The sequence below is a fragment of the Lagenorhynchus albirostris genome, chromosome 6, assembly GCF_949774975.1.
Source record: "Lagenorhynchus albirostris chromosome 6, mLagAlb1.1, whole genome shotgun sequence".
NCBI lineage: Eukaryota > Metazoa > Chordata > Mammalia > Artiodactyla > Delphinidae > Lagenorhynchus > Lagenorhynchus albirostris.
The window spans coordinates 88,793,920-88,806,941 of record NC_083100.1 but is presented as its reverse complement, the minus strand read 5'-3'; the positions used below and the strand labels follow the sequence as shown (position 1 = coordinate 88,806,941).

At 34.3% G+C, this 13,022-nt stretch overlaps 1 protein-coding gene across 1 annotated transcript in view; it reads right to left on the bottom strand.

Moving 5' to 3' along the window:
* Positions 1-13,022, bottom strand: part of LRP1B (LDL receptor related protein 1B) — a 1,442,028-nt gene that overhangs the window by 486,713 nt on the left and 942,293 nt on the right. The gene's annotated exons all lie outside the window — the stretch shown is intronic.

The window sequence follows — 13,022 nt, the reverse complement described above, 5'->3', positions numbered from 1 at the left end:
AAACCCTGTGCATTCTTTTTCAAACTCTCTTTGTACAAATGGGCTTAAGAATACTTGAAGAATGGCTCTATGCTATCATAGAGTCTTTAAATAACAGTGCTTTTTGAATATTTGAATGAAAAATGTTCCTAAAGACTGTAAATGAAATATATGTGCATGCATATGCATAAAGGGTAGCAATTATAGATCAATGATGTTAAATACAGCCACTAGAAAGACACTGGGGACAAATCATTAAATAATAAATTTGCCACCAACTAAGTAAGTGTTTGTTTGTGTTGTGACCTACATGGCCATTTGAAGAACAAATCCTTTAAGACCAATATAATTTCCATCTGGCACACAGACAGACTATGGAAATAAAGAAAAAGCAATTAGCATAATAAAGCCATTTATCAGTAAGTTTGGGGATTCTGTTTCAAATGAAATATAGTCTAAATTCTATTACCTGTCTGGGGAAAAATTCCAAATAGCCCCTGTTCCCAACAATGGTTAAGTCAGATACACACTTGCGTGAATAAGAGCAGAGATACCATTTTCAAATATATATCTGGAAAGCAAGGACTTGTTTCATTTTTCCAGTTTTGTCAAACTATCAGTTGATATGTTTTCATGATTGAAAGAGTGAATCAATCAACAAAAATAAGCATCATTTTTGTATAAATATTAAGTATTATATGAAGAGTCCTATTCTCTTCTGCTAACATTAGATCCGTATATCCAACTGCCTACATTGTATCTACACTTGTATGTAAGAAAAGGCAATCTTGATTGCAAAAGACAAATTTTGGATTTCTACCTGAAACGTACTTCTCTCTCAGTCTTCCATAGGGCAGCTCCCCATGCCTTGGTGGTATGATGGAAGGCACCTCCATCCTTTGTTTCTTGGGCTAAAAACCTCATATTGTCCTTGATCACTTTTCCTCACACTTCACATCTAATCCATCACCAACTACTCTCATCTTCAACCTATAACCAAATATTTTGTCTCTTTTTATTCTTCTTTCAAATCAGATCCCTCATTCCACCACTTCTCACACTCTCCACTTATAACATAATCCAAGCCATTATTAACTCTTGTCTGAAGTATTGCAATAACCTCTAACTTAGTTCCAGCTTCCACTTTTGCCTCAGGACTCCCTTTCCTCATGAGCCTTTTCTCTACTGAGGGTCCACTGTCGCCCTATTAAAAAGTAAATAAGATAATTTCTCTCCTCTCCACTCAAACTTTCTAATCATTTTCCATCTCATCCAATTGTAAAAGTAAAGTTCCTTCCCAAGACCTTCAAGATCTACCCACATCCTTCAAGTCTCTTTCACCTACTATCCTTCTACTCTCCCCCCTCTAGTAATAAGACCTTCCTCTTCCTAAAACAAACCAAATGCTGTTCAGCCTAAGGTTCTTTACATCACTTTTTCTTCTGCTTGGAATGTTCTTTTCCCAGCTATCTGCACAGCTCTGTCTTAGCTCAAGTATTCCTTCTTACTGAAACTTTCCCTGACTACTCTCTACAGAAATTATTTCCTTGCCATGCTCCATTTCCCTTACAAAACCTATTTTTCTCTGTAGCATTTATTACTGTCAAACACATTACATATTTATTGGTTTGTTGGTTTAGTGTCTGTATTGTCTCACAGAAATATAACCTCTTTGAGGGCCGGGACTTAATTTTGCTCACTGCCCGATCCCTGGCACCTAGAATAGTGCCTGGTACATAGTAAGCTCAAAGTAAACATCTGGTGAATAAATGAATGAATGTGGTGTGCTGTACAAAGACTGGTTGGGAGGGTATACAAGGAAGACAAAGCTCTTACTGTGAGAAACTTTATAAGCTAATTAAGGAACAGAAGGTATGCACATGAAAAATGACTAACAATTCACAATAGTGTAGCAGGAGCAGCATATTAGTAAAGACAAGCATTTTTATGAGTTCAAGGAAGACATTAACAACAAGTATTAGAAAAAAAGGACACTAAATATTTATGTGACCCTTACTTTTCTATTTCTCTCTAATAGCTTTGCCAGTCCTGCAAGATTTTATTTAGTATAATTAGGAAGCATTTTTTTCTCACATATGCCACTACATCTTGCACATACTTTTATTATCATATTGAGCTGAAATTGCATCTTTGCATTTCTTCTTAGAAATTGACTGTGAGATATATCATAGGTAGGGACTGCAACAGACCCAACATTTACCAAGGCAGTCGTAAGTGCAGTAGGCATTTCATGAATATTCACTATGTGAATAATAGATTAATTTGTAATGCTGAGGCTATCTCTACATGGTCAAATCCACTAGATTACAGCACTGAAGGAACGGAGATGTTTCCTTATATTCTTTTATTACTTATATTTGGGATATTAGCAAGCAAATCAATCATGTAGTGGTACATTAAGGAGGACCAAGAGGATAGAATAATTAAATCACTCATTCTCATCCAAATCTCCTTTCCTTATTTTTCACATACACATTGCACACCTCCACGCTCTAAATGGAATGACTTCACTAAGATATAAGAATATGTCTTCTAATTATCTGGGAATATCTGTAAAACATACATAAGGTAGGTCAAGAGTGTTTTAATTATAATAGAATAAGGTGGAAGGATGATACAATTTTACAACAAACCTTAAAGATACAAAGTGGAAATACATATAAAGACAGAAAGGGAAGAAAGACTATCATAACTGTGTTCTGACACTTATTCCAAAATATGATTTTTTTAACTTTAATTATCCCCATTCAACAGATACTTGCATAATACTTAGTGCATGCTAAGCATCCACATAGGCATAGGAGTACGGTGTTGAACATGACAGTCCCTGAAATCGTAGATTTTACTTCTGGAGTTGAATTTTTAATATAAACTATCCTAAGACATATGACAATAAGTAACATATAATATAATTATAAATTATGTACCTATTTTGGACACTCAGATAGTATTCAATTTCTGGCTATTATGAACAATGATATGAACATTCTCATCCACGTCTTATAGAGGACATACAGTGTAATTTCTATTGGGTACATAAACAGAGGTAGAATTGCTGAGTCATAGGATGGCTTCAGTAGGTAGGGCTTATTTTAATACATTAATACATTAATTTATTATCTGAAACAATTTTCCCCGAAATAGTAATCTACACTATAGACCTTCTACAACTACTGTTGAACTCCACCACCCTCTTCCTATCTGGCTGATTCAACCATGAAGACCTCCTACTACATAAGAACATGCAAGAAATTCTAGATTCTCTTATTTCCAGGAACTAGCCACCATGCTTATTTACCTTGGTTCATAGTGTCTACCTTGTTAGATAAAAAAAGCAAATGACTGGAGTAGTATGCTTAGTGAAATAAGTCAGACAGAGAAATACAAATACTCTGTGTTATCATTTAAATATGGAATCTAAAAAATAAAACAAATGAATGTATATAGCAAAACAGAAATGGATTCAGATATAGAAGACAAACTAGTGGATACCAGTGGCAAGAGGAAACTGGGGAGGGGCAAGATAGAGGTATGGGATTAAGAGATAAACTACTATGTATAAAACAGATTAGTAACAGGATATATTATACAGCACAGGGAATTATAGCCACTATTTTATAATAACCTTACATGGAGTATGATTTATAGAAATATTGAATCACTATGTTATCTATCTGAAACTAACATAATATTGTAAATCAACTATACATCAATAATAAATAAATAAATAAAAATATGTAACTAAATGGGCATGGCTGTATTCCAAAAAAATTTTATTTCCAAAAAGAATTACTTAAGGACAATTCCAAAGTACTAAAATTTACAAATTTGACTAGCTCAATTTATCTACTCAGTTTTTTTGTTTCTATCCTGCTGGACCCATTATACTCTATCCCATACTTTAAAAATAAAGACAGTTATGCTCAATCCCAAAAGTTAACTTATGGAGAATTCTATATAAAGTGTGTTCTGGTTTCTTGATAAACTTCAGTGTTGGGTTCTAAAGAATGTTTTACCTATGGCTATTCAACAATTGTCAACAGATACACTCCTTACTACCTTATAGAGAAAGCTGTCAGGATTTTATTGTTATATTTTTAGCTTTTGTTTTTATATACAAATAAGATTTGGCTGTATGGAGCCAATACAAGCTCTTGGTATCAATGATTACAGTGAACCTGCACTTTAACTCTGCCGCAATCAAAGTGAACAATGTCCCTCGCCCCACTCTAACCACCAACTCTTACTTGGACTTCAAATATTTGCTACCACTTTCAGATGAGCTGGTTGCTGACACCTTTCTCATTTTAGAGTCAAATATAAGCATTCTCCATGTGTTTACTGGCTTTTTAAATTTTTTTCATTTTTTTTGCTACTTATCAGCAGTGACCTTAACAGGCCCCAAAATAGTTTCTACATTCTCAAAGGCTGCCTTCAAGCCCCACATCCATTAATTCCTCTAGTTTAGCTGAGACTATGGTTTCCAAACTGATTTTTATTCTAAAACTTTGACAGATATGACCGTTACCTCTAATTCAAACTCTGTTTTTTATACTTTCAAAAATCATCTTCTCTAATATTTGGAAAGAAGACACTTTATCATATCACTCCTGCATTTTCCAATCACCATGTGTATCAATGCAATATTTTGTTTCTGTTTTGTGTCATTTCAGCCCAGATACAGGACTCAGTTTTTTCTCCTTAATCCATGTCTTACTCTCCCACCCATATCATGTGCAGAACTATATACAAGCTTGAAATACAAACAGTGCAGTAGAATTCATGGAGGCATGGGATATGAAGATTATTATCATAACATAAAAGCTTCAAATTGAAAATCAAATGTCCTTATTCTAAAAGGTGCCCTGGCCACCCCACCACATGCGTTTTTTCAGTGGCAGCTTCATATTGGGCCCCAGCCTCACATCTTTTCCTCAGCTCCTCCCCTTCTCTCTCATCTCAGTTTATCATCCCCGCCCCTTTCTGGTCAGCCATTCATCAAAAAGAAGCCCTCTCTAATCATTGCTCCCATTCTCAGCAACACATCAGCCTTTAAATAATTTAAATTTCTTAGCTGTCAAATGGCTGGCTGCCCATTAGAATTGCCCAGGGAAGTTTTAAAAGAATACTGAAGATGCAGTCACGCCTCAGAGATTTGGAGGGAGACGCAAGAGGGAAGAGATATGGGAACATATGTATATGTATAACTGATTCACTTTGTTATAAAGCAGAAACTAACACACCATTGTAAAGCAATTATACTCCAATAAAGATGTAAAAAAAACCCCAAAAGATATATATATAGATATATATAGATATATATAAATTGCTTAGTCTGGGGTAGTTTGCAGGTTGAGAATTACTAGTTAACCTGTCAAAAGCACAGATAAGAAGAAAAACACTTGTTATTTGACAGGGTCCAAGATCTTGAGAAGGAGATTTCTATTATAAAATGCTACTCCCCAGAACATCGCACCGTAACCCCCATTACAATCTCATTGTTATTAATGTTTCTTTGCCAAAGGGATTTTCAAGGGGAGAAGGGGGAGAAAAGAGCTTGATATAACCTCCAGAATATCAGCTTTGGTGGAGGTATTTTTTTTCTCCAGTTTGGGGAGGGCTTTAACTTGAAAAAAAATAATTAAAAAAAAAATTTGTTTACTTGATTCTGATATGCCACGGGCCCCAGATCTGTTAGAAATTACTGTTCTGCAATCTATGCCTGAATCAGGTCAAATTATAAGGTAGCTCATAGGGAGATTACTTTGCTTTGATCCTTCTCCATTCCCAATAAGCTGGCTTTTACTGAACTATGTTTGTATCCTAGGCCACAGGTATGTATTCTTTGCTTGGTTTGTTTTTTTTTTGATTATATAGACATTGTGAGCCCTGAAATTGATTATGTTCCTCTTCCCAAACTGGTTGTTAGAAATATAAAAATTAAATTTGCTGCAAACTTCTAGCAAAAATGTAGACTTTTACAATGTGATTTTATCTCTCATTTCATGTTTCTTTTTCCCTAATTTTTCTCTTGGCACTCATTTGTTCCATCTTAATTGTTCATCTCATTGAAATTCCTGCATTTTTGGGAAGCTACATAAAATGATTCTTAGAACTAGATAAGGTATTATATATATATAAAAAATATATAAAACATATACATGTTTTAATATAGCAAGTCATATGTTATAGACAAGTCACATCAAAGTTGAGTAAACACACTCTAGGGAACAACTAGGAAAATTAAGAAAATCCAAGGCAGTGCAAGAAAATGTTAAAATTGTAGTTTTTACTTTTTGTCCCTTATGCTTTTAAAATTTCTATTTGGTATATATTTTATAATGTATTCAGTCATAACATGTAATACAGTAATAGTATATATTCTTTATAAGTAAATAATTTTAATAAAATAATAAATAAAGAGTGAGATCTCTTTTTGTTTAACTAGTAAGTTGTCTGATAAAAAGGAAAGGGTTAGTACTACCAGTGCAGCTGCTACTTTCCAGTCATGCCCCATTTTTGGCACACTCTGTGCCATGGTGCACCAGTTGAAACCTCTGGAGCAGACTATGATGTTATAGAAACTGAGAGGAAAGCAAGGTCGAAGTCAAGGTCATCAGGGAAGATTTCATGGAAGAAGTGAGGCTTTGGCTGATCCTTGAAGACTGGAGAGCATTTGGATTAGGAGAGATGCACACTATAGTTCCTAGAAACCTAGTTTAGAGAAAGAACCAATTTAATAAATGCAATCACCTCCGTAATAGGAGTGGGGGAACAACAAGATCATTTCAGGAAGAGTTGTGAGCAAAAGCTGTGATGACAGCCAGTTCTGAATTATCAGATGCCTGGGAACAGATAAGAATTAAGTTGTACTTTCTATTCTTTTCCAATTTTGAAATCATTTTTTCAGATATTTTGCAGGTTAATAATGACCCAAGTTCTTGATATACCATATTAAAAGGGATTCAATAATAAAGTGCTAATGAATTACATTTGTTTCTTTCATTTTGAAAAAGGCAAATCAATACAACACTAATGGGCAATTCTCCTACAGTAAGAAATCAGCAAGAACTCCATCTTGTGAGTGAATAAAATAAAATCTGCAGACTTCAAAAGTTTTAGATATCTTAATCCCCTTAAGGTACAATGTTATGAAACCTTAGATAATGTACATTCTCTTTTAAATTACTCTTTTATCAAGTAAGAAATATATGCCTGCCTAGGTTTTGTGTCCTGAATGAAATTTGCATTAAACATACTTATTATAAAAGCAATTCCATTTTCAGGTTTTGAACGGTTTCCTCTCAGGGTAACAAAAAGAATCTTTCACATTTTCTTAAGCATTCACTGTTTTTTCTCTTCAAAGCAATTGCACTGTGCTGTTTTTCATAGGCATTAAGTTAGTTCTCACAGCCCTTGTGTGCCTAATTTTGACTTTCAGGTAACATATGAGAACTAAAATGTCCTGTCACGCTCTCATCCTTTTCACATTTGGAGAGGACCGATGGCAGCTCCAAGGAGAAATTGTTTTAATTTATTCTGTTTTAGACTTCCAAAACTAAGCTGTAAAATTGAGACAGCATGTTGAGTAGATACATCTTCAGGGGACACCTACTCAGACATTTATTCAGGAAACCATCAACCTGTTTCAGAAAATAATGACACTCTGTACCACTTTTATTTTTGAATAGGGAAAAGGCAGAAATCTTGTTCCTCAAATGCTTGATTTCTATATTATACCTCAAATTAATAAATCAGACAAAGATCAAGTATAAACTTTAAAAACAGAGGATTTTCCAGCAAATAAGTTTGGATTTTTTTTTTCTTCATTACCTCTGGTGGAAAAAAAAATTTCCTTACTTAAGAAGTTTACTAAAGAGAGGAATGTAGCATAATAACTAACATCTTGCATACTGTGTCCTAATTTCCTGAGTTATAGATCCCAGTTCTACTACTTAAAGGCTCTATGACATGGGAAAGTTCCTTAACCTTTCCATTCAGTTTCCCAATATGTAAATTGGGAATAATAGAGTTGCTGTGAGGATAAATAAATAAATGCTTTGTTACAGTACTTAATGCCTAGTGCATAATATACATAATAAAGTATCAACTATTAAAATTAAAAATACAGAGTATATAACAAAATGAAAGGTATACTAACTAATAAATTTGGCAATTTTGTATGCTTTTGAAGTTTTAATGTGGTTTTAGTTTAACATACTACCATCTTTATAAATGTGAAACTAGACAGAAAATATTTTAATATTTCTTCTCTAAAAGGACAAACATCCAATGTGAATTATTATCATCCAAGGAAATAACAAAAACAGTAGAAAATTTATTGAAAGCAAACACTCGCATTGCTATATATTTTCAAAGCCAACTAGCTATGAATTATTTATATTAAAAGTTAACATTGATTTGGATGCATAGTGACATCCCATATTTTCAGGAAGGCAAAGTTAAGTTTACTATTAAAAGTTATACAGAAACTTTGCTCTAAAGATTACTTGACATTGTCAGTGTTTATTGTACTTAAAAGGCAGGCCCCCCAAAAATTTTTTTTCCAGCATAGAAAAGAGTTATTATTAACACTGTTAAAGAATCAATAAAATTTCTGTCCTCAATGGCTGTCTTAAATGTCTACGCATATCGCATATACGACAGATAGATGTTTAAGAATCTTATGATATAATTATTTTCTAGTTTGACTTTACTGTTATTGAATTGTAGCTAACATGATAATAAAACACAGTATATAAATATGCTCTGACAGGGAGATCAGCTCGGTGCTTTGTGTCCACCTAGAGGCGTGGAATAGGGAGGGCGGGAGGGAGATGAAAGACAGAGGAGATGTGGGGATGGATGTATATATATAGCTGATTCACTTTGTTATACAGCAGAAACTAACACACCATTGTAAAGCAATTACACTCCAATAAAGATGTTAAAAAAAAATGTGTTCTGAGCTTTCAGAAAAAAGCACAATGAACAAATTCTTGCTAAAAATTAAAAAAAAATATATATCAATACTTTTTGAAGGCTACGTGTATTCTAGGGGATACCAAAATGACCAAGAAGCCTCCTTCAATCTTCCCAGAGAACCAATCACCCTCTTGTAAGTACTTGGTAGTCATCTATATCACCTATCATTTTATAGTAAGTCACAGTTGTTTCTCCACCTATACTGAGAGTACATTAAAAGGAAGGCTCCATATAATCCTTCTAGTTAGCTCCTGAGAAGCCAGTGCATTACTTTGGACTGTAATGATATAAAAGCTCAGTGAATGAATAACCTAGCATGGCTGCATGCCTTCATGCCATAAAAAAGTTCAAAGTCAATATGTCAGAAGATAAACCTACCAGAGCTGCCCTAAATCCACTGTGTGCTCTAAGCTGATGGGAGGAACAGACTCCTCATCACCCAAAGATCTGAGCATTGTCCTTGATCCCTTCTGCATCTATTTACCACCACATCCAGTGAATCACCAAGTCCCGCATGTTTTAACTCCTTTTATTTATTTTTTTCAATCTGCACGTACCACTACAGTTTCATTCAGGTCCTTACCATATCTCTTCTGAATGGTTGCAACAGCTTCCTAAATGGTTTCCCTTCCTACAATGTTATCCTCCTCAAACCCATTCTCACAACTATCAGGGCAACTTAGTTAAGATGCAAATCAGACCTTCTCACTTACCACTGATCATGTTCCTAGGTTTCTCATGACCTCGGATGAAGTTCAGATTCCTTAGTAAGTCATATGAGGACATCTATGATCAAGAACAGTGGCCTCCAAACTTTTCTGATGAGTAAAATAATTTGAGTATTCACTCTCTCTGCCTACATAATATATGTTAATCCATTATACATGTAAACACATATACAACATGCAAAAATATAAATTTTTAAAAGGTACAAGAAAAAATTAAATATCAATAATTTTAATATGTTTTCCCCTATATTTGACTACATTATTCAGTTACAGGGCATGCACCTTGCTTCCCTCTTGGAAAAGATTCAGCCCGTCCTACTTCTTGGGTTTTGTCTAGTACACTTCCTGCCTCAGGCTTGACTCTAGCAGCACCGCCCTAGTTGTAATTGCCTTCACTCTCACTCTCAGTACACACACCCATCATATCACTTCTCATCTCTATGCCTTTTCTTTTGTCAATTCTTTCGCACCTCATTACCCAGGAAACTATTATTCAGACATTAAGACTCATGCATTCCTCCTCCAGGAAGGCTTCTTGATTATTCCAGTCTAGTTCATCATCCTCCTTGTTGCTTTCATAATAACTTGTACTTATCTCTATAGTTGTACTTAACTCAGAGTATTGCACAGCTCCCTTTTATGCATCTTCCTTTCCAATAGATTGAACCTGGTTTTTGTTCATTATGGATTCACAATGTCTATCTCCAGCTTTCCATACATGATATTTGAATACATGTAATATTCAATTAACAACAATACAAATTGAATAAAGTAATGGTAAAAACAATAGTGTTAAAATCAGAGTATTATATAGAGCAAAGAAGTGTAATATAAAATATAATTTGCTCAGAGGATAAGAAATAATTTCCTAAGGTAGTAATACTTTAGCTGATTATTGAATCAGTTAAAGAATGAATATGCAATGTGTCCTATTAATGAAACTATATATTCCCTCGTATGACAAAATATTAAATTAAGGTAGCAGGATATCATTATAGTAATTATCATTTTAAAATAAATTTCATTATATATCAACTGTTAGTTAAATGAGCTAAATGTGATTTCACAAAGTTTAGGCTCAAGTCAGCACTTTCTGAAATTTTGAATATTTAAAATTACAACAGTGTTTGACAAGCTATACACAAAAACATATAGTATTTGTCTCATATTGTTCAGTACAACTTAATAATGAAATTATATGATGTCTTGAATTTACTTGAATTAGATGAAACAAATTGGACATGAATTGATACAGGTGATAGGCGTGGAGTGGAGTGGTAGGGGGAGTTCATTATACTCTTCCCTCTACTTTTTTTTTTTTTATTTGAAAGTTTCCATAGTAAAAGGTTAAACAGTGCTCCACCAGCTTGAAATGAAGTCTTCATTTTAATAATCATTCCTAAACAGATTCAGAAGATTTTATGATAATATGTCAAAAATCTCTAACCTTTAATATAATTTAATTGGATAACACTCAGTATTCTACCCATTCCGTAAACTAAGAAGCTCCAACAATTGCAGCAAAATTTTTACCAGAACTATATTAACCACAAAGTTTGCATTTTAGGAATGAAGAAATACTTGAAAAACAAACAAAACCTTGAAGCAAAGAAGGTATTCGTATGAGCTAGGCTTTGGAGGGTACATATTAGAAATAGTATTCTTGCTCTTAGCAGAATGAGGAACAAGTTGACTAAAAACAGTCTTAGAGCACAGCTCAGGCAAAGGGTGATTTTTTCACCTCAATTAAACCATGCTTATGCTGATGAGAGGTTAAAGATTATATCAGAAAACTAAATACAATGAAACAGAAAAAAAAAAAAAGATCCCATATCAGCTTGCACTATCAAGTAAGTGAAGAGAGATGTAATTTAATAAGAAATAATAATAAGGTAGGCTCAGACATTCTGAAAAATGTAATACATCCTAGGGAGATAAAGACAAACAAGACTCCTTAAGAAATTTTGATTCAGTGAGAATACAAATGAAATAGTTTTAGAAAGCTAGTGATAGAACATCTTAAGAAGGGTAGATCAAGGACAAAACTTTTTCTGAAGTAGTTAACTTGAAATGTTTACAATTATCAAAGAAGAGGTAGAACAATTTTCTCTATATATGTATATCTTGTGTGTGTGTGTGTGTGTGTGTGTGTGTGTGTATCCTTCCCTCCTGCTATATTACCTTGAGCTTCAAGCCTCTTAGATCTTAAAAGAAAAACTGTGACAAACTAGTAAATAATTGGATAGGAGTCTACAAAAGGAAACTCTAGTGCTTCAAGAAATGTAGTGAGTGACTAAGTGGGCCTGCAGCCTTCCCTTGGACTTCAAATTGAATGAATGCTTGCCATGACGAAGTCTCTAAGACACGTATGAAGAAGAATGTCTTTCTATAAATCCCACAATATATGTCTTATTTTGTTGCTGTTGTTTTATCCCAATGTATGAAATTTGATGATTAGATCACAAAGTTAGATAATGAAAACTATGCCCACAAAAAGCTATGTACAAGAAAGTCCAAAGCTTTATCCATATGAGCCACAAACTAGAAATATACAAAGACATTCATCAATGGAAGAATAGATAAATAGGCTATGGTATATTCACACAATGGGATATTACTCAACAATAAAAAGGAACACACTTACTAACACATGCAACGGTATGATGGATCTAAAAAATATTGTCTGAAGGGAAAGAAACAAGACACAAAAGAATACATATTGTGTGATTCCACTTAAATAAACTTCTAGAATTGGCAAAACTAACATATGGTGATAAAAATCAGATCAGTGATTGCTTCTGAGGATAGTACATTAAGAATTAAAAGATGAAACCAATACTCTCAATGACCCACTGGAGGATTTTGTGCTTTCCTTCCCTGCGACTCTGGATTCTGCAGGGTTGGAGCTCCTGGTTGCAAAGGGGATACACTTTCGCCAAAGGACCGTGGCAAGGGTCCCATTGAACTACAAGCTACAGCTGCTGCCGAGAGACTTTGCACTTCTTGTGTCTAGGGATCAGCAGGTGAAAAGAGAAGCCTCCAAACCAGTATGGACCCTGAGCAGCATGAGGAGGTAGGGCTGCTTTCATACTATACAGCCAGGGAGGAGTATGTGTGGAACCTGAGTCATTCAATCAGGAGCCTTCTAGTACTTTCCCTGAAAAGACACATGCAGAAACCCCAGTCTGAGAGGTATGACCAAGGATTCAGACCATTTAGAAATTAAGGTTTGGGTCACACCATCAGATAAGCCTCCAGTCGTATCTGGTTGGCAGAGAGAATTAAAGGTTGGATTATTGCTGCGAAGAT